Below are 22,814 nucleotides of genomic sequence, written 5' to 3'. Positions count from 1 at the left end.
CTGTAAGTCTTTACTTTATTGCACTAACTGTGTTGTTATGACAATTGCCTAGTTGGCAAAGTGATTTTTGATTTATGTGATTTTGGTCTATGTGTTATATTCAATATATGAGATATTTTTATTTGCTATTGTGTAAAGTCTCTTTTGTGGTGTATTTATTGTATCACTGGTGTGTGTTGCACAAACACTTTACACATTGCCTCTGGGTTAAGCCTGACTGCTCTGCCAAGCTACCAAGAGGGTGAGTAGGGATTATTTTGGGTGTGCAACTCTGTTACCCTGTCTAGAGTGGTGGGTTCTGTCCGGCGTGAGACCAGACACAACAAAGAATACCTGATACTGATAAAATAACAAAAAATAGCAATAGTAACTTCTTCTGAGCAATGGGGAGCTAGTATTTAAATAAAACTAAAGTTACAAAATCCTCAAGTCATGAAAAGTGGACTCAAAGTCTGGAGTGTACATGGTTATGTGTTTACGCAACACAAGACCTGAATTATGATGCTGGCTACTGATGTTCTTCGATATCTAAAATATGTATCACTCTTAAGCGTGGGTGGGGAAATTGGGCAAGCGTGGGATATTGCTTCAGTAATAGAAGATCCTGCAGTAAGTTGGTGTCACTTTCACCACATACGTCCCACCAAGTGTGCGATCCATTTATAGTGTAAATTAAGTCACACACCTCAATAAATCACACAGCCAGGGGGAAGAGGGCCAGGGGTTTGATCAATGGATGGGAGAGGGGATTTTGGGAAAGGTGTGACAAAGACAAACACTACATAAGAACAAAATTCATCTGAGCGATGAGCAGCACCTCATCGTCATCAATCTGTTATGGAAGGAAATGAAGGAATGAGTATGACACATCACACTTAAATGTATTGCAAACAGTCCTTCTGCCACAGAGACCCAAGTTATCAGATATATAAATGTTTGAAAAAATCAAATTATTAAGGAGTGAACCCAACCATTCTAAAAAAATGATTGCTAAAAGAAAAATGATACTGTATTGCCAAATAAGGTGGTGCATCTGCATTCTCCTCGGGAATATTCATCACTCTTGGGTTCCTGTCTGAACCTGTCCGGTATGTAAGCAGTAGTGCTGAGCTCAGCTTTCACCTTTCGTTCGTGCAGGAGACAAGAAGGCCTGCGGATCGTAAAACAGAAACTGCATTGTAGAGTCAAGGAGAAGGGCAAAAGGTAGATAAGCTTCATGAGGAGTGTATCAAGAAGCCTCAGAGGCAGAGCAACAAATGAGAGGACTTCGAGTTTCACTTTTGCCACCAGTGCAACACACACACTCAGCAGCACATCCCAAATCAACGCACCTCTCTCCATTTCACATAGTTAAGTACGATGGAGTCATGGTTTCCGTTTGAAGTCAATAACTTCTTTCTTATAGCTGTTGATGATGTAGTCCCGCCCTGAGTTCTACCATCTTCCTCCTGACTCTGAGTAACTCCATCCCAGTCACTACCCGAGCAAGATAGGCGTATACTGCACTGCTGTTGAAGATCAAATAGAGAAACAGAATTGCAGTATTTTGCAGAGGTTTTTGTTTGTTAACTAAAGTGACTGGTCTGGTCTCTGAAGAACCATAAAAAAGGAGTGGACCCTGCAAGTAAATCTGGCTAAGTGTGAAAGGCCCAATCCCCTACAGGAAAAATAATCACCCATCATTCAAGCCCCAAACATTGCAAATCATCTCAATCACGTTTACAAATTACAGTTGAACAACCTATCTCACTGTCTGCCACCACATGAATCATCAATCATCACTCACAATCACTCCATAATATTTCACTCATTGGTGCAATAGTTACCACAGTGTAGGTACACAAGTGCATCTCCTCTTTGATGCAAGCAACAGATTGGAATTTGAGATTCTTGTAAATTAAACAATCTTCTGGCGCAGCCCTTATAGGTGATGTTAAAAAGAAGGGTCATAGGAGTGTACCGTACAGGTTAATTTTCGCTAAGTGAGTAAGTAAAGGCTAATTACCTCCAAAAAAGATCACCCATCATTCATGCCCCAAACATTGCAAATCACCTCTATAAAGTTAACAAATCACAGTTGAACACCCTCCTTCACTGTCTGCCACCACATGAATCATCAATCATCATTCACAATCACTCCTTAATATTTCACTCATTAGTGCAATAGTTACCTGTTCCAATCCAACCATGGTGGTAGATACATAATTGTATCTCCTCTTTGATGCAAGCAACAGATTGGAATTTGACAATCTTGCAAATCAAATGATCTTTTGGGGCAGTCCTTCTAGGTGATGAAAAAAGGAAGGATAATAGGAGTGGACCGTACAGGTTAATGTTTTGTCAGTAAGTTTGTAAAGGCCAATCACCTCCAGGAAAAATGATCACCGATCTTTCAGACCTTAAACATTGCAAATCATCTCAATCAAGTTTACAAATTACAGCTGTAAAACACAAAACTACTTAAGGGTAATGAAGTCACTGCTGTACAATCACAGTTCAGACTTTTTTGAGTGGAGGATCATCTAAAGATTTTTTAGAGGTCATCTAACGCTTAATTTATCACGGCATGCTTCATTATTTTGTAACCTCTCACACTGGAGTAGGAAAAATGCCACTACAGCAGACTCAACTGAGGGAAGCTATTCTTAACCATGGGAGTTCTTAGAAATATATTGGTAGTGCAATACTTTGGGTCCTGTTAGTTTGGCAAGAAAATAGCTTTAAATATACCTAGGGGTAAACTCGATACCTTACTTTTATACAGAGTACGTCTGGTGTGGTTAAAATCATGAACTAAAGGTCACAACATGAAAAATAATGAATCACTTGACCTCAAAAGGATACTGCAATTACCAACATGTTTCGACCCCTATGGCAGTCTTGGCACTCTTGGCACTCTTGTAAATCAACAATCTTCTGGGGCAGCCTTGCTAAGTGATGCCAAAAAGGATAGGCATACGATGGAAGTAGGCATTGTCTCAAATGTCATGAAGGAATTGTGGAGGCTTCTTCACTGCACACTGGACCAACTGCAATCTGGCATTATATGTGACTAAAAAATGGTTGGGCAGCATTAATATGACACAAACATAATGTTCCACTAGCTACTTTTTTTGCAAAGAAAGACTTTCAACAAGAAATAATTTCAAAGTTCTACGGTGGCACTGGCATACTCAGTCTCTGGAAGTTGAGTTCATCCTCAAAGTCAGGTGGTTTCCCAAGAAGTTGGTCAGCTAACGCACTTGAGTCCGACCAATCATCCTCCTCTTGTGCTTTCAGGAACTGTGTAATTATGTGTTATGAAATTTTGGTTGATTTTGATCATAGTAAATCTCTCCACATTTTGAGGAAAGGGTCTGGTACTTCTCACTGTAACAACTGCGCCGCTGCACTGCACACATGCTCAACGGACACACTGGCTATTCAACAACCCAGATACTTTATTACCAGCCTGCTGAGCTCTGGCCATTGGCACATCTTCCAATACCAAATACATCAAGGAGTTTTGATCCACCTAGACCTCTTTTGGATCATTCATATACTCCTGGAAAATCCTCTGGATGGTCATTGGTGCTGCCACTTGCTCTACCTCCGTTGCTATCACCTCTGCACTGGATTTATGCCCTGCAGATTGATACCAATACAATACAGAGGTTGGGTCAAGTCCTTCTTTTGCTGTTGTTGCCGGTGTTCTGGTTGATGGTGTTGTTCACTGGTGTGAGACAAGACTGCCCTCTATGGAAGTCGAAGGTGGCACCCCAGAACTGCGGGGTGGGACTCTAAGTTCCAGCTGTTGTTCTTCCAGGTCTCCAGCTTCCTCAACAATCCACCTCTTATATTTTGAAGCATCCCCTTCAGAAAAATGAAAGGAAGTGGGCACAGTTTTTCGTACCGTGTATCAAGAAGTGTGGCACAGATGTACTGTTTGGACGAGATGATGTGGTCTTGAAGCCTTGCTTTGGAAGCCAATAGAGAGGAAGCTCTTAAACAAGGCATGTGCTTCTGTGTTTTCATTCACACCTGTGAGGGCGTACCTTTCAGACTGGTTGTTTAGCTGGTCCTGTAGCAGATGCAACAACAGTATAGCTTGAGCCATCATACTGTCCTCCTTGCTAACTTCCCGTGTGAAAATCTCAAAAGGGAGTAACATCTGTGTCAGGCATTTGACCAGGCCCCATTTCTTCGCATCCATGGATATAGCTTTCCCAGCTGCATCCTATCCTCTTTGAATGACATAGTCAGGAGCAAATGGCTTAAACCGTTGTGCAGAACACTCGGCACATCCTCCGCTCTGATTGCTAAAAGGCTGCTAAAAATAGGTGATAAAGAATCAATCATTGTAGGGGTAGCCAAATTCCTTAGTTGGTCTTGGGCTATCCGGGAAAGGAGTGGAGGATTGTAGTTCCTTGCTATTTTATCTTGTAGATGATTTTATGATTATTTTATTCTTTTAATGAATTGTTGTTTAATATGTCACAAACATCATGTGTTACCTAATTCACGATTGTGGTATTTTATATTGTTTTACTGTATAGTATGTCTTTTAAGATGAATAATCATAATAAAGACTTTTTGAATGACATAGTAATTTATCTGTTTGTACTGCTCAAACAGATGATGCAACATATAATAGGTTGAGTTCCAAAGTGTTTGTACCTCCTGTATCAGGGCTTTAACTGGTACTCTATTAGCATGCTGAATAATCCGCAACTGTTTCCTGGATTTAAAAGAATGGCTGAAATGAGTGCAGATTATTTTGCAGGCGTTGAGTATGTTGCTGACTCTGTCTTCTTTTTTTTAGAAAAGTCTTGCACCACCAGGTTGACGCAATGGGCCAAACACCGGACCCTGATATAGCCACCATCTGCTATGGCCTTGACTATGTTACTGCCGTTGTCCGTGGCAACAAATCCAATTCTGAGACCTCTGGGTCACAGCCATTCAGACACCTTGCTTTTAAATTCATCCAAGATGTTTGCAGCTGTATGTGATTTACCCATGACGAACATGGCCACTGTTGTGTTGCATGCCGACAAACTCTCATAAAACTTTCTTCAGGGACAAGACCTGTGGATATCTTTTGCTTCAACCCTGGAATAAAGATCCAGTGTGCAGTGATGCCTATGTAATCATTTACCTGACAACTGGTCCGCATGTCTGTCATCAGGTGGATAGTGTAAACAAAACTTTGCTGCAAAGTGTGTTCAACCAATTGCAGCCCATCGTGATGCAGCACTGGAACAGTTACTCTGGCAAAATAAGTACAACTTGGAACCTTCTATTTCGGGAAGATGGCTGCCACAAACACTAAGAATCCCACTCCTTCCACAAAAGAAAAGGGAAGGAGGTCCAATGCCAACATTTTTGCCAGATTCCCATTGTACAAGTGTGCCGAAAGGTGGTTGCGGTCGTAGGGCTGCTCCTGCTTAAATATGCCTGTAATAGAAGCCTGGTTTTTTCCTTCTTTTCTGGGGCCACTGATGCAAGTTACTTTTAAGAGGTCGTTGGTGGTAGACTCAGTGCGCGTCATGGTGGGGCAGTCACTGTATGCCGTGGTGTCTCCATCTGAGTCTGGTGCCATTGTGAAGTCGCTGGGGTGGGTGATTCTGCTGGTGCACTGCTTAGGACAGGTCTGCTTTGGTGAGGATGTCACCCTGCGTGCCTCACTTTTAACACCATGACCATGTTCATCAATTTTTTTAAGGTGCTCTTCCCACCAGATTGCGTGATATTTTGTATATGGGTCGTTTGGCCTTCAGTACCATAATGTGAACCAGGCTTACCTCGACGATCACTCGTTTGGCAAATGGGGCATATTGCAATGGTCTCCTCATCTTTGATAATCGTAAAAAAGTCCCAAACTGGGAGCAGTACTTTTTTACTGAGCCACTGCCAAAGCCTGAAGAAGAACTGGAGGTACGTGGTTGTGTCATTGATTGACTCACTGCTGTGAATACTTCTACTAAGGTAGTGGTTAGTGCAAGTCTCAGCTGGGACTTTGCAAATATGGGAGCTGGAGCTGCTATCTCTGACACATCCATTGAAGCAGGTTGAATAGCAATGTCGGACTCCTCTGTGTCACCTTCCACAATGACTAGCTCATTGTCGTCATCCTCCTCATCATCTCGTTCCATAATTCTAAGGCTTTCAGAAACCTTTCTTTTCCCTTGCTTCTCCTGGTGTCTCCTGGACTCTGGCAGGGTTCACGCTGCATGCCTATCCTCATCATCAGCAGTGATGCTTGAAGAAGATGATGGAGTAGTACACTTCTTTTTCCTTGCAATGATTCTAAAAGAGAAGGTTCTTTCTTGGTCGAATGCTTGACCTCCAGTTCTGCTCCAACATCAGAAAGATGTACTATTGCTGGCTGTCGCTGCTGTCCATTTTGATCTGCTACCTGAGATGATTGGATATTACTGTGCAAAAGGGAAGAATCCAATTCAATGTCACTGCTCTTCGCCATCGCCATGATTGCAGTGGCTGCCTCACTGACAGGCATGGTCTTCAGCTTAGTTTGGGGTAGTGTTGTTGGTGCAGGCATGCTGCTCCCAGCTTGCTGCCCATAGGCCGGTGCGGTAGGCACATGATATTGTCCGAAAAAGGTTTGGGCCACCACACCTCTGGTGGAAAGATGCTTCTTCTCAGTGACCACTTTCTTGGTAGCAACTTTCTTTGGGACCATCATAAAGCTCTCAGTTTACATTGGCATCAAGCTGCACAAGTGGAAGAGATGTGTTTGGCAGCACATTGGGCAATGTCTCTTGTTCTCTCGGGCACTTAAAAGCAAACAAGCAAGAAAACATTTAGTGAAATGTGGCATTGTTGCAGTTTTAGTACAGACAAAGGCAATATTAGTGTGGTTGGTTACTTACGTTATATAATCTCTTTAAAGTCTAAACACACCACCATACCATAAAATTTAATTTCTCATCAGGATAATACACAATATGCAGATAGATCACTTTCCTTTATGTCCATATGTTCTAACGGACACACCTGTAGCACTCAGGCAACTGCATGGGTTAACGAAATATTAATCTTTTTAAAAAATGGAGGTTAGTGTGTCGCTATGGCAGGCAATGTGGTCCAGGGGTAATTGGAATGATCATTAAACAATGAATGATGCTGGTGTGTCTCCAGTGCACTGAAGCCAGGGTGTCCAGGAGGAAATAGAATTATACATGAAAAACGTAATGCTGTTGCACGGCTCTGCACCGATGGTGGATGGATGAGCAGGTGGATCGATGGATCAACCATGGCCAAAAGGGGGGGGGGATATTAAATTTAAAAAATAAATAAAATAAAATAAAAAAATTAAATGGATCAAATAAAAATGACATTGCAAAAAATTGCTGATGTTTGTATGGGAGGATGAGAACAGCGAGCAAGGAGGCATGGGAAACAAAGAACACTTGCAAGCCTATGGCAAAGGCACACTGGCTGGATGCACAAAATGGCTGCCAGAAACATGGCCAAACAACAACAGCAAGCAAGGAGGAGTGGGGAACAAAGAACACATGCAATCCTATGGCAACGGCACACTGGCTGGATTCATATAATGACTGCCAGCCACAAGGCCAAACAACAGCATGCAAGGAGACATGGGGAAAAAAGAACACATGCAAGTCTTTAGCGAAAGTACACTTGCTGGATGCATAAAATGGCCACCAACCACATGGCCAAACAACAACAGCAAGCAAGGAGGCATGGGGAACAAAGAGTACACCTTCAGGTCTATGGACACAGGCTCCACAAAAAGCCTCCAGCCACATGGCATGGAGAACAAAGACAAATCAATGGAGGCCTGTGACAAACACACACACACTGGACAGACAAAGGAGACATGGTGACACTGAAAAAACACTACTGTTAATTCAGCAATGCCGAAAATGAAAATTAACTGAGCTACAAAAATGTTACAAAAACACATTATCCCAAGGCATCAAATATTACCTGACATACACACTTTTTGTCACAAAAAAAAGTAAAATACAAAACCCCCCACATTTTTCATTGAATCCAATGCCATCCCAGCCCTAAATGATGTTTTAAAACAGCATATACTACAGAAACAGTTGTTTCTTGCACCCATGACTAGCACTGGCCTGGGCCTACTTGATGGCCCCTTGGCAGACTAGGCCACTTAGTAAAATAAATAAGTATTGCAAATTTAACAAACATGGAGAAAATTTACTGAACTGTGCAACATTGTTCCTTTACAAAAGAAAAAGAAATGAAATGCAAAAATACAACTTGGCCCCTACTGAAAATGCAGGCCACCCAGCACAATAACTTTAAAAAATCGAATATAGTTACAAATAAATACTGGTGCGTGCCCACTATCAAACAAAAAACACCCTTATGCAATAGTTTTTTAACTTACTTGTGCAATCTCAAAAACAAAGTCCTTAAATCCAATGGTATATATGCAGCAGGCAAGGAGGGGGATACTTCCAGTTTCAAATCCTAAAGTAAAGTGCCCAGGAGATGGACAAAGCACTGCGGGAGTCTGCAAGACAGGTGTGGAAATGTGCTTTTCAATGAGCACACCGGTGCAGGAGTCACCCTTCTCTGTCCACGGGTCCTTAGACCAACAATATAGAGATTGGCACTGAAGCTGAAATTCAAATAACAAGTTTATTAATCACTCATGAGTGGGACTGCGTCCACACAGCACTCTCAGGTGCTGCCTGAGGTAGTACATTGAAGTCACAGAACACAGGCCTTATATACAGAGTTTGTTTCAGAGTAAGCATGTAGTTACAAATAGAAGGTACAGGCCTACACAGGAACAGTTACCGACAAACATGGGCAGATGGGAAATCACTTAGTTAGCAAAGTGTTAGGGGGAACAGAACTGCTTACAGTTGCAAGACACAGTTGACAGTTATGTCTTTAGTCAGGTGCATTCTAGCAGGAACAGGCTTTTTCTTAGCACATATACATTGCTTAAGCTTAGAATAGAAGGAGTTAACTCAAGCTGATGACTCAAGCAGAATAGAAAACCAAGCAACAGTGAAGACGGAAGAGTCACAAGGCTAACAAAATGGATGCTGCAAACAAGATGGCTTCAGCTCATAGTAACAGCAATATTTTTTGGTTCCCACAGACGACCCTTTCAGCATTGGCTGAAGACATCTCTACGACTTAGAAGGGGCACGGAAGATATCCTGTACATCTATTCTCATGAGCTCATTAATTTCCTGGTCCATTGCAAGGCGGGCATTTAAATTCTTGACATTTTGTTTTGCTGGTATACATGAGGTACAGGTAGAAATACAAAGGGAACAGAGCATCGGGCCACATTGGATACATAGGCAACAGGTGAAAAGAATCGCAAAAAATATACATAGGGCTGACAATATTTTCCTGCCCCATACAGTAAACATAGTCCATAGCCATCCAGTCAAAGTCCATGTCCCTGAATCCTGATGGATTTCAGCGGCTATTGTGTGCATTTTAGAAATTGTTTCAAAAACTGAAGGGGCGGGTCAGGGATGTACACACAACAGCTGCTCCCAATGATGCGGCATGCTCCACCATGGTCGGCTAGGATCACATCGAGCACCATCCTATTTTGCAGCTCCACAATTCTCGCAATTTGTAGTTCTTCTGTGATATATCCAAGCGCCATTGCAGTCTGATTGGTTACAGCCTCTACAACACGTGTTAAGCGCCATATCTTTCTGCTGTTTAAGGCAGCACCAACAAAGAAGAACAGTCCCAAATTAAAGTCAATATACTGCTATAGTGCAGTATCAGTTTGATCCACCTCATCATGATTTATTGTCCTCTTGAATCGGCTCTTAGAAATGTCATTATACAGTTTAGAGTCTTTATGGTAGGATGCAGGTGCCAAAAACACAAGTGGAAGCAAAAAGGACACAAAGCAGCTTCCAGACCTCCCTATAGGTAGGTGGTAATAACCTTTATTTCCGCAAATGAAATAGGTGTTACGTGAGGACAAAAAACTGCTATTGTTCATTCCAGTAATGTTCAACACCAAGGTACAGTCACTTTTTCCCACAGGGATATTGCCAAAACTGCTCACACAAAGGTCTGCTCGACCTCTAGTAACAGCTAAAACAGGAGGTCCATTACCCTTGATAGTTTGAGTGTTAGGGAAAACATAGTGTGTGGAGGAATGTCCTCAGTGATACTCCTCCATTTCCCATACAGTTCCTTTAGCTTGTGGATCTCCTTCCTCATCAGGGTAACAGACTCTATTTAACTGAGCGTTAAGTCTTCTCACATCAAAGTTGGTAATATTACCAATATGAGAAGCCCACAATAGTGCAAACCAGGCTCTGCAGGAGCCATTATGTGAAAACGGCAAGGGAATAAAAGGCGTTCCTCCCTTTTTCTGATGAGCTGGCATCATTCCACACACCCAACAGTTGGTAATGTTCGTAGCATTCTGGGTGTGATGCAACATTTGAATGAACGTATTGTTGAGATAGGACATTCTGTGCTTCTCCTCATGATAAGGAAAAGAAAAATAGTGGTGTTCAATGGGGACAGGAGTAGTAGCAGTCAGTAGAGTTCGAGCAGGAGCTACTCCCTCTACAACCCATGTTATTGTAGCAATAATAACAACAATTGAAGTGAGTCCAATAATGAACATACTCTTTCGATCACAAACTCTTGCAGTAGCTTGCTTCTTTTCCTTAGGCATGTTCATCTCGTCATTGAAAAACAGATGGTGCCCTAAGGTCCCGGGAAGATGTTGGTTTCTTCACTGAGATTGAGACAAATAGTCACTAAAAGGTTACCCCCCCCCGTGATAGGTCAGGCTTTCACTACCCAGGACAGTGGCTCAAACAGTCTTTTTCAGCAACAAAGTGTCTTTCTTCCTGGGTTGCAGCTGATATTGAGATGTACCAGGGATCGTGTGGTCCGGGAAGACTTCCTCAGGTTCTTCAGTTGTCGTAGTTGGTCCTTTCTCGGTATCCAGGATATCGCGGTGATCTGCCAAAGCAGCTGGGCTCACTAGGCCTTGCAACACTTTCCTGCAATATGTCGCATGAACCCGTTCTTCCGGTTGGTCACTCAAACCGCAGGCCAGGTAGCCAAGAGCACCTGCTCAGGGTCACGCCAACGAGGCTCCAAGAAGCTGGTCCGCTGAAAGGACTTCATCAGAACGAAGTGACCAGGCCGTAGATCAATGCCCTCACCCTTCGACCTGTCTGGAAGAGTCTCCCGAACCTGTTGATAAATAGAAGACAAACTGTCAGCCAAGTGAGACAAATAGTCACTCATCAATACACAAGGTACATCATGTATAGGGCGTGGCTTAGGAATCTCCAAAATATTCATTGGCCTTCCAAAAACCGCCTCATACGGTATGAGGCCAGATTGTGTATGTGGTATCGATCTAATAGATAGCAATGCTAAGGGCAATGCATTAGGCCATTTCAAAGATGTGGAAGCCTGTATTTTTGCAAATTTTAATTTTAGGGTACAGTTGTAATGTTCCACTAGCCCTGCTGATTGTGGGTGGAAAGCAGCATGAAACTTCTGCTTAATTCCCAACCCTTTCATGAGGTAATCAACAACTTGTCCAATAAAATGGGGTCCGTTGTCACTCCACAAAACTCGGCAAATTCCGAATCAGGTAAAGAACTGCTTTAGGAGAACCTTTGCTGTAGTAAGAGCTATATTATCTTTTGTAGCGTATGCCTCCACCCATTTACTAAAGGCACAAACCACTACCAAGACATACTTCAGGCTGTTACAGCGCTCAAGCTGGATATAATCCATTTGCAGGACCTCAAAAGGTGCAGTAGGTATTGCAAACCCTCCTGTTGGAGTTTGTGTTCCTTTTCCAGGATTATACTGGAGACAGATCAGACAGGACTGGACTATTTTCTTAGCCGTACCGACAATCTCTGGATGATCCCAAACTTGCATAAGTTGCTTTGCTCTTGTGGATGCTCCAACATGTGCCGGCCCATGTGCCATGTGAATCATAGGATGTAAATGGGCTGTGGGTAACTTCCATTTTGTCATTTCTTTATTCCTCCAACATCCCTCATCCTCCAATGCTCCCTCCTTAGACCATTGGTCTAATTCTTCAACAGAAGCAGATTGTTGAATGTCCAGCACTTCTTGCCTGGCATCATGCCAACGTTCAGCTTATGATTTGACTACATACATAGATGTGGTACTTCGCTGCATTGCGGTCTCTCCAGCTGTGTGATCCCCAAAGGCATTGCCTGCCCCTATTTTATCGGTCACTTTCTTGTGTGCGCTACATTTAACAATTGCTACTTTCTTAGGATAGGTCAAGGCAGTAAGGAGATTATGTACTAATTCCCCATGCCCTATTTGTGTCCCATGTGAAGTGAGAAAGCCTCTTTCTTTGCAGAGTTGCCCGAAGTTATGAGCCACGCCGAAGGCGTATTGGCTATCAGTGTAAATGTTAACAAGCAACTCTGTACTAAGCTCACATGCTCTTGTCAGTGCTATCAACTCAGCGGCTTAAGCTAACTTCTGTGGGATACGAGCTGTCTCAACTACTGTCTGAAGTGTTGTAATTGCATAAGCAGCAGATGTAGTGCCATCAGGCAATTTCAGGCAGGATCCATCAACCCACAATTCCCCATCAGCACTAGAAAGAGGTGTATCTTGTAGGTCAACACGACCCTTTGTGTGTTCATCAGTAAGGGATATACAGTCATGTAGCTCTTGCGGCTGAGACTGGGTAGCTGAAAGTGGCAATAATGTAGCAGGATTCAGAGTCAAACATCTTTTCAACGTGATATGAGGGGCCAAAAGTGTCAATTCATATCCTGTCAAGTGAGCACTAGTCAGATGCTGTGTCTTTGTTTGATTTTGCAAAGCATCAACTGAATAAGGTACTAACACAAACAATCTATGTGACAAGACTATTCCCTCACTCTGACGCATGGACACAGCCGCTGCTGCTACCGCTCGGAAACAACCAGGCAGCACGCGAGCAACTGGGTCAAGGACAGCTGAGAAATATGCACAAGGACGTTGTTTATCACTTTGTGTCTGTTTTAAAAACCGAGAGGGCACAACCTTCCCTCTCGTGTACATAGAGTGTGAAAGTCTTAGTGTAGTCTGGAGTTCCTAATTAGGCCTGTGCGGTAAAATCCGTTCCGCTCGCGGAATTTGCGTAATTTCGCGTTCCGCGGAGAACGCAAAATTGCTCCAAAGTAGGCCTGGGCAGTAAATTCCGTTCCGCTCGCGGAATTTGCGTAATTTCGCGTTCCGCGGAGAACGCGAAATTGCTCAAAAGTGTGCTTTCCGCGATTTCGTGAAATTTTTGCTTGTTCGCGTTCTCAAAATGCGTGTTCGCGAGATATTTCTCCCCGAGCACGCAAACAGCAATTGTGAACAGGAAAAAAGCATCGCAACAAGCAATTCCGCGAGTTCGCGGAATTTCTGCGTGTTCGCGGAGATTTTTTACCGTTTCGCGGAGATTTGCGTAACGCATTTACGCAAATTCCGCCCACCCCTACTCAAAAGTCTGCTTTCCACGATTTCGCGAAATTTTTTGCTTGTTCGCGTTCTCAAAATGCGTGTTCGCGAGATATTTCTCCCCGAGCACGCAAACAGCAATTGTGAACAGGAAAAAACCATCGCGAACAAGCAATTCCGTGTGTTCGCGGAATTTCTGCGTGTTCGCGGAGATTTTTTACCGTTTCGCGGAGATTTGCGTAACGCAATTACGCAAATTCCGCCCACCCCTATTCCTAATACTGGTGCAGAACAAAGAGCTTGACGTAGCTGTTGGAAGGCATTCTGGCATTCAGTAGTCCATGGGAGAGGCATCGGAGTGTCTTTAGTCAAAAGGGCCAACTAGGGTTTAATAATGTATGAAAAGCTAGGGATCCACTGCCTACAGAAAGAAGTAAGTCCAATCAATGCACAAACGTCCTTCTGAGTACGGGGCACAGGTGTGTCTACAATGGTCTGAATGCAATCTGGTGTGAGTGCACGTCCCTCCTTGGACAGGAGGTGACCTAAATAGGTATCCTGCTGTCTACAAAATTACAATTTCTTCTTAGGGACTTTGTGGTGATGAGAGGCAAGGAATGATAATAGGGACAGTGTTCCTTCTTTACACTGTTCAGGGGTATCGGCAGCCAACAAGATGTCATCGACATATTGAATAAGAGCCACACCTTTCGGTACAGGAAAAGAATCAAGCTGCCTTTTCAATGCCTGACTATAAATGCTAGGACTCTCTGTATACCCTTGTGGACCTCTACAGAATCTGTATGATCTATTATTCAAAGTGAAGCTGAACAAATAACGGCTATCAGGCTAAATAGGTATTGAAAAAAATGCATTCTTTAAATCAATGACACTAAATGTAGTGGTAGTAGGAGGAACCATAGCAAGGAGTGTTGTGATGTCAGAGACTACCAGGTATTGGGGCACCACAATTTTATTAACCTCTCGTAAATCAATAGTGAATCTGTAAATTTTAGTGTCAGTGTCTCTTTTCAAAATAGGAAGGATAGGGCTATTACAAATGTTATAAGGGACTTCTTCCACAATCCCCACCTTAATCAAATCCTGAACAATGTGCGTCAATGCTTCTTCGAGGCAATGAAGCACCTTCCTTCACTTGAATATGCACTGGTGGAATAACCATTTGTCCCACATCGGTATCTGATGTAGCCCATAAAGTACTAGGTAAAGATGCCAGAGCAATATCTTCTTTAATGAGACAAGACCTCTCAACCATTGGATACTTTCATTTAAGATAACACGCATACCTTCTGGGGAACAACGTATTGTAGCACGAAAATGTTTGAGCATATCGATACCCACAATGTTATCTGGCGTGGTAGGGACACCAAAAATGGACATGCTGCAGTGAATTTATCAAGACTAAATGCAAGTGGCTGTGACAGTGGGCTAGATGTAGGTGAAAACAGTTATAGTGGAGGCTGCCAGCTCCTAGAACCCCTGTGCCTCTAGTTCCCTCCTCCACAGATCCAGTGGAGACTTTGTGTGTGCTACCTAGATGTAGGTGTCCCATTGAATCCTATCGATGTTACTATTGTGCCAGACAGGGGACCCCTAGGATCCAATATTTTAAACAGAGCACTACGAGTAGCTCCTGTATCAACCAGAAACCGATCAGTAGAGCCCAAAACATTTGCATCAAGATGAGGACCTTTCTGATCTACTGGGACCTCAACCGGTCCCTTACCCCATTCTAGGCATTCCTTTGCATAATCAGAATCTCTAAGACCATCAGCTGAATAATCTGACAATTGATATTGATTTCGTCTATCAAAAGTATTAGAATAATTTGGCCCATGTTCAACTGCCTCAAACCTGGGACAAGTTCCTATTCCTCTCCTATTTCCTGAATTCTCTGAAGATCATCTCATGCTTCCTCGACCCCGTTGATACTGTTGACCTCGCAAAAGGGGGCACTCAGAACGCCAATGTCCAATCTCTTTACAATAATCACACTGATCAGAAGACAAAGTTGATCGAGAGAAAGGGGCTACACCAGGGGTATATACTGCACGTCCGCCTCTACCACCACCTCTGAATGGTGGATCATGTACTTGAGCCAACATAACTTTTGTTTTTAACTTCTTTACCTTCTTATCCTCTTTGCCTTTTGCATCTAATTCCTGACGCTCATAATACTGGGCCATAGTCAAAAGGGAGACTGGGGAAGACGTAGTCCATGAACTCTCGCTGGCCTTTAGACGACTAGCTATTTCTGGCAACATGTTAGCGACAAATTTGTCAAAGAACAGATGCTTACCCGTGTCATCTGTCAATGACTGTCCACTAAAGTCATGGAATGTCTCTTCAAATCATGTAAAGAAATCAGAAATGGACTCATCTGCTTTCTGTGTACAAGACGCTAACGTAGTCCAATCTATTTTCGTAGGGGGTATAAGAGTTTTCAAATTAGTTTCAATAGCTTTGGGATGATCTAATTTCTCCTGTTGTGGTTTCTGTGCAGGCTCTCTAGCCACATCTATTTCTACTAAATGCACCCAAGTATCACCATAGGCTACATTATCATCTATTTTGTGAATTGTTCTCCACATATCAGGGGGCAAAATAATTTCAAAAAAACATGTCAATATCCGGCAGAGTCATAGTACAGGAGCTAATAGCACCTTCCACTTCTTCATAAAAAGTGGCCGGATTTTTCCGTGGATCAGGCAAAGCAGCTTTAAGAGCCATGACATCTGCTCTACTCCAGGGAGTATAGACCCAATTATAAACAAAATATCCCTTTGCATCATCTGAATCTTTATCAGCACTTGTTCCCGTACCCTTTGGAGGAACATACAGAGTCGCAGCTTCAACCATTGGTTTTAAAGTAACCACAGTATCACTAGGGTCATTGTCTGTCTCCAATGCTTCTTCTTTCTGCACTGGGGTCTGAACTGTTTGTGCAGTTTTAACTTTACCAGCTGATTTTTGCTCCGCTTTTAAACATAGTGTATCAAGTCTTAATTTAACTACTCGCCTAATTAATCAGGTATATTTGAAAAAAGAAAAGTTCCATCATTTAATTGTTTATAATCAGAATTGATATCAGTGGGCTTTAAGTTTTTAGAAACGTTTCTAAAACCAAGTATTACCTCCCAGGTATACTTCTCTGTAAAATATAGCTGCTCTAAATCCTTCTTCTGCTGAACCATTGCTACAAGATCTGTGGCAGAAGTAGTCTCATGAGCTTCTTTGCGAGCAGTGGATCTGACAGGGGCTTTTTCATCAACGGGAATTGTCATTTGTACCAACATCCCATATCACTTCTCTTCAGACACAGGGTGAATTCTTCAAATTCATGCGCACAATTAGATTGAAACATTTCTTCAGCAATGTTGCAATTTCTGACCACCAAGAAAGTGAACAGATTCAACCGCGATTCAAACACAAGAGCACATTTATGCCTCCAATCACACACAAGACATTGGACACTTTTGAGACTCTAGTAAACAAAGACCTTGAAAAACTCAATTATCAACCAAAGACTCGCAGCAATGTCTCCAAGTACGATCGCAATATCATTCAGAAGTTGGCCAACAACTCACTGATCACAGTACAACCAGCTGATAAAGGAGGGGCCATAGTGGTTATGGATACTGATTACTATCATCTTAAAGTATCATCTCATGTCTCAGACTCCAATACCTAAATGTTGCTTTCTTCGGATCCTACCGCTCAACTTCAAGATATGCTTAACCAAATACTTAAGGCGGCATGTGACAACGAATGGATCAATGACACTACACGTCTTTATTTAAAAACCACCAATCCACGGAGGCCTCATTTATATATGATTCCAAAAATACATAAGGACCCCAAAAATCCACCATTCCGTCCAATTGTGTCCGGTTGTGGCTCCATTTTTGATCTGGTCGGGAAATTCCTGGATTACTTTTTACAACAGTTTGTTCAGAAGTGGTGTACATACCTAAAAGATACAACACATTTTCTTCAGGTCCTCCAACAAGCGGTGATTGATCCTCAAAGCACCATCTACCTTTGTACAATTGACGTCACAGCCCTTTACACCTCAATACCACATGCAGCAGGTCTTGACGCTGTCGAATGGGCACTTCTCCAAATGGAGGATTTGGATATTGAAAAAAAATGTATTCTTCAACTCCTTAAGTTTTGTCTACATAACAGTTACTTCGAATACCAATGCAAATTCTACGCACAACTAACTGGAACATCGATGGGCTTTTCCGGGGCACCGGCATATGCCAATATCTACATGTCGCAATATGAGAAAGAGAACATCATTGCCAATCCCACTTGGTGGTCCAAAATCATCCTCTACTATCCTTACATTGACGATATCTTCCTTATTTGGAATGACACTGCATCTTCCTTCACCACAATGATTGAGTCTCTTAACTCCATCAATCGACACATTCAACTCACTTATCAAATTGATGAAGACACTATACACTACCTTGACGTGCAAGTTGTGAAAACAGCATCTAACCATTTTCAAACCACCATTTACCATAAGCCCACAGATCGCAACAACCTATTAGCTTTCACAAGCTTTCACCCACGAAGTCTTATCAAGAATTTGCCTTTATCCCAATTCATCAGGATACGCCGAATTTGTTCTGACACTGAAAATAGTTCTTTTGAACTACAGGAAACCTCCAAACGTCTTTCAGCAAGGGGTTATCCCCAGGAAGTACTGACAAATTGCTTAAACAAAGCTATGGGCAAACTGCGCCACGACCTTCTCCAACAGCAACCACGCAGTTCCCAAAAACGACTGGTATTTGTGAGTAAATTTTCAACAATCTCCACCAGCATAAAGAACATCATACATTCCCGTTGGGAACTTCTTCAACAAGAGGAGGATTTCCATGACCTATTTCAACATAAACCCTTGTTTGCGTACACTAGAGGTCAAAATCTACGCTCCCTTCTGAAATCCCCGCTTGTCACTAAAGAACCAAGTGTATACCATGGGACAAGAAGATGTTTATCTTGCATCCATTGTAATAACGTACTCACAGGGAACATCCTCCCCCACCCGTTATCTGGCATAAAAATACAGCTTAAACATACCAGTGACTGCAACACAGCTAACGTCATTTATTGTATCAAATGTCCTTGCGGAAAAGCCTACGTAGGGAAGACCGAACGCAAAATCAAAACCCGTATAACTGAACACAAATCCAGAATCAGACACAAGAACACCACCTCAAGTCTTGCAACCCATTGGACTGAGGCTAAACACACGATTTCACAACTACGGTTCCAAATTATTGAGACCATAAATTTTCGTCCAGGCATAGATATAACCAACATGCTGTTACGCAAAGAAATCTTCTGGATTAAAAAACTCCATACTTTGACCCCGTCTGGTCTCAATGATCGCCTGGATATGTCATGTTTTCTATAAAGTACACTACCTATAGTAACTCTTAGGACTCTCTGCACATCCCATTTTTAATACTCTCCCCATTTACATTTCCTTACTACTATTTATCAGCGTTGAGATGCCCTCTCACCATCTCTTCTGCCTCTCTTTCCATAGTTATCTCATCACGTTTTCATGTTCTTGGCATTCACTCCCTGCAGTACTTCTACATTATCTTGATCACCCTGTTAAATGTTGTTCAGTCTTTTTCTTATAGCAGTATTTCAGCACTACAGTTTTGCAATCCGGAGTGTCTCATGTACTTGCGGGCTGTTTTCAGCCCATCATTGTTTTTTATAGATTAGCCTGCAAGCAACACATCGGATTCATTGCCGATCTTACGTTTATCGCTTTGCTATATTTCTTTTAATTACACTTCTTCACTCGTCCTGTTTATTGTACTACTTTTTCAGCTATTTATTCTCCCACTTTTTCTTTAAATATGTACATGCCTTCACACAAAACTATCGTCACCAGTATAACATGGTGGATCACGCCAGTCCTGTTTCTTTTGCTTTTACCCTTCATCTCGGACGTCACTCCTCGGAGCCGCCCGCGCTCTTCAAACGTGTATTTAGCGGTACGCTGCATTTACGCAAGCATCCTACTCAGGTACCGGTCAGCACCTGTCCCAACGGCTCGCGTTGGGACCCACGTGTCGAGCGGAAACTATGGAAATGTGCTTTTTAATGAGCACACCGGTGCAGGGGTCACCTTTCTCTGTCCTCGGGTCCTTAGACCAACAAAATAGAGATTGGCACTGAAGCTGGAATTCAAATAACAAGTTTATTAATCACTCATGAGTGGGACTACGTCAAAACATCACTCTCAAGTGCTGCCTGAGGTAGTACATTGAAGTCACAGAACACAGGCCTTATATACAGAGTTTGTTGCAGAGTAAGCATGTAATTACAAATAGAAGGTACAGGCCTACACAGGAATAGTTACCGACAAACATGGGCAGATGGGAAATCACTTAGTTAGAAAACGGGGAGGGGGAACAGTACTACTTAGAGTTGCAAGACACAGTTGACAGTTATGTCTTTAGTCAGGTGCATTCTAGCAGCTACACGCTTTTTCTCAGCACATATACATTGCTTGAGCCTAGAATAGAAGGAGTTAACTAAAGCTGATGACTCAAGCAGAATAGAAAAGCAAGCAACAGTGAAGAGGGAAGAGTCACAGGGCTAACAAAATGGATGCTGCAAACAAGATGGCTTCAGCTCATGCTAACAGCAATTATTTTCGATTCCCAAACAGGAACAGCAAGTTGTAGTCTCTGGGGAACAACAATTATTTTCGATTCCCACACAGGAACAGCAAGTTGTAGTCTCTGGGGAACATCCTTCCTTTTGGAAAAAAACTCTAAAAAAGAAGACTTCTCATGAAAAAACTAACTCAAACAGTCAGTTGGAGAAGAAAATCCACTCGAAAAACCTCTTTAGCTGCTTCTTGAGCACAAAAGCTACTCGAGTGGTGCGTTCAAGACCACAATCGGTACTACATTAGTACATTGGTGTCATCACTCATGGCCAAAGCTGTGTGAGTGGGTTCGAAATCTCGCACATGCTCACTATCAGTCTGAGAGTATCATGGTGCATGCGAGCAAGCGCCAAAACAAATCTTGAGGGCGCAAACTGAAAAACAAGCATTTACAATGCAACGGTCTCGGCATTGTTAAAGTTAGAGCTATTGGCATTGCTCATGACAATGCCGTTTCTTTAAATGTTTTAAAAACAAAAAACATAAACAAAAATAATGTCATGAGCAATGCCAATAGCTCTAACTTTACCAATGCCGAGACCATTGCATTGTAAATGCTTTTTTTTTTACCAACCGAGGCTCGTGCAATATGAGTCGGGGCGGAAGTGCAAAATGGGTTTACTGTAAAACAGTGATGTTGTGCGCCCTCCCTCCACCCCTTCCACAATCAGGACAAGGAAGACATCTGTCTCTTTACCCCCCCCCCCCCCCCAATCTCCACCTGGGGGATTAATTTCATTAGTGAAGCTCTTGGGGAGAGACGGGGGAGTCAGTCTTATTCAAATGTTGTCTAAAAGCCAATTGTTTAAATACCCAGGAATAAAGGGGAGTTGCCGCAGCCCCTGTGACCTCTGACCCTCTTTAGTAAATTGAAAGAGGACGAGAGAGCGCCTCGACAAAGCCCCTTTGAGGCGCTAACCCCACCTTCTGTCTGGAATAGCTCAGCAGTGTGTGCAGCCCTTGATCTCATCTGCTGCCTCCAAACTGTCCCCCTTTGCAGAGGCGCATCGTTTCACAATCTGTTGCATTCTGGGACATGTAGTGCCGGTTAAATCAATTAAACACATACAACTCAAGACCTAGATGGTTGAGGTTTGTAAAAGGAAACACCCACACTGGAACGTGTGGTGAGGTGATGTCATGAGGTAGCCCCCCCCCCCCCTCACCTCCCAACAACGCACCCCTCTTTCATCACTGTCCCAAAGAGAAGATTCGTTTCCGTGAGGGTACTCGAGAGCCGTTTGGAATTTAAGCTATGCTTTTCCTATTTTTGGGACTTTATGTTAAATTTTCTACGTCATCAGTCTACGTCATCAGTGAAAGGCTTGGGGAGCAGCAATCTCAACTCTTTTATTCCGCCTGTTGTCTCCCACTACAAATAGCCCTCTTTAGTGTCACTGTACCCCCCTCTGCAGCGCAGGACACCGACGGAAGCCTCTGCAGGGAACTTACACATTGTCGTTTTTTTCTGCTCAAAACGTTTCCTTGGTTTTATTTGTTTGTAATTTATATATTTATTAATACAAGGCATGCAACACTTATTGTCTTTACATGTTCAAATTATTGAATGAATGCTGACTGTCTTGTACACTCGCACCTCCCAGTCCCACATAACCCCCGGGGGGGGGGGGGGGGGTCCATCGACCGTTCATCATACTCGACACATTACAGCGTACTGAACAATTACCCTGATATGACACGTATTCGGGACTCTCCCCTCCCTCCTTTCCTTTTACACGCAGTCTTCGAACACTTGTGACGCTGTCATTAGATGTGTGATTTCGGGTTAACAAGGTAGTTTAGCCCCCTGGAGGTCACGCGTTTCCTCGCCCCAATAGCATGAAAGGTGGATTTGCCCTTTTGCGGTTCAAACCCGAGGTCAGCAGAATAGTGACGTGTTCGCCCCGAAACTTGTATAGCAAATGCTACTGTTAGTTTGGCATCCAAGCGCTTTCTCAGAACTCGTGCGCCAGATGTTTACATAAGCGGGTGGTGTAAGCACGTTTGGTGACGTGGTGTTAGCGCAAGGCTTACTATATGTGTCAAAGTTGGTAACTGTCAGAGTTGGTAATGTGAAAAGAATTAGTCTGTGCTGGTGAAGACCTCTCTAGCATATCTGCCGGTGAGTACATCTGGTGCAATGTTGTGCTCACGAGGGTGTGGTGTGTTTAAGCTTGTGTGACACGCAGCCGTCCTTGTAATCAGTGCAGGAAGAGGAATGTGGCGATGAGTCCAGCGGAGTGGATTGTCTGAATCACCCTGAGGGACCCCCGCCGCCCCCCTTCCTCGCACACAAGTGTGAGAGACCCTGCCGGGCTGAAAGTAGGGAGAGAAGGGGGAGTACATGGAGAACGGAGAGCCTCCGAGCCAAGAAGACTAGGGAGGAAAGTATGGCTGCAGAGGAGGCCACCGGAGGGGCCCGCAAGGCCACCAAAAGCAAATTATTCGAATTCATGGTCAACGGTGTGGTGAGTAAACAAAGCTACTACGAGCTGAAGCCACTGTACAGCGAGCTGCACGAACCTGATGCTGGACACCACCGCCTTTCTCTGAGGCACAGCAGAAATGCCTCGGAGAAACGCAGTGGCATTTTCGGATTCGGGGGCGTGTTTGTCTTTTCTCTCCTCCAGCC

The sequence above is a fragment of the Triturus cristatus genome, chromosome 9 (genome assembly GCF_964204655.1).
Source record: "Triturus cristatus chromosome 9, aTriCri1.1, whole genome shotgun sequence".
Lineage (NCBI taxonomy): Eukaryota > Metazoa > Chordata > Amphibia > Caudata > Salamandridae > Triturus > Triturus cristatus.
This window is presented reverse-complemented; position numbering follows the sequence as displayed.